This window comes from Nematolebias whitei, chromosome 6, assembly GCF_014905685.2.
Source record: "Nematolebias whitei isolate Nwh7 chromosome 6, NemWhi1, whole genome shotgun sequence".
NCBI lineage: Eukaryota > Metazoa > Chordata > Actinopteri > Cyprinodontiformes > Rivulidae > Nematolebias > Nematolebias whitei.
This window is the reverse complement of record NC_056503.1, coordinates 48,818,925-48,819,828: the sequence shown is the minus strand read 5'-3', so window position 1 is coordinate 48,819,828 and position 904 is coordinate 48,818,925.

The following is a 904-nucleotide window of genomic DNA, read 5'->3' as shown; positions in this document are numbered from 1 at the left end:
TGTCGCACAGTGCTGAATGTGATTCAGCATTTTGCTCCCGTGCTACAGAATCAACACGTGTTGATTCACACAGACAACATGGTGACTGCTGCGTACATAAACCGCCAGGGGGGTGTGCGTTCAGCCCAGATGTTACACATTGCGCGGAAGCTACTGTGTTGGGCTCACCAAAATCTGCTTTCCATCAGAGCGGTTTACATACCCGGCGTTCTGAACAGAGGAGCAGACGTGATGTCCAGGGGCGGTCCACGTCACGCGGACTGGACCCTCCATCCAGACCTGATGTTTCAGACGTGGCAGAAGTTTGGCAAAGCAGCTGTGGACCTGTTTGCGACGCGAGAGAACGCTCAGTGCCAGTTATGGTTTTCCCTGAGCCCTCGAGACGATCCACCGCTGGGGGTGGATGCATTTGCCCACAGCCCGTGGCCCAAAACGCTTCTGTACGCGTTCCCTCCTCCTCCTCTGATTTTACGGTTCCTGAACCGAGTTCAGGAGGAGGGACTGACAGCTCTCCTGGTAGCTCCCGAGCGCGTGAACGCACCATGGTTCCCGGTCCTGCAGCGTCTGTTGTCAGGTCGCCCGTGGAAACTGCCATGGAGGGAAGATGCTCTCCTTCAAGCAGGAGGAGCGATCAGGAGTTACCCGGAAATAGGCCAGCACCTGTGGGTCTGGCCGCTGAGCGGTCCCGCTTAGAGAGGATGGGTCTCCCTCAGGAGGTAGTGCACACAATTCAAGATTCACGTGCTGCATCTACCACAGCCCTGTACACATCAAAGTGGACGGCTTTTCAGCGCTGGTGTACAGAGAAAGGTCTGGAGGCCACCTCATGTCCATTAGGTGGCGTGCTGTCCTTTCTTCAACAGCTGATGGATAGGAAGTTGGCGTTCAGCACGATTAAAACGTA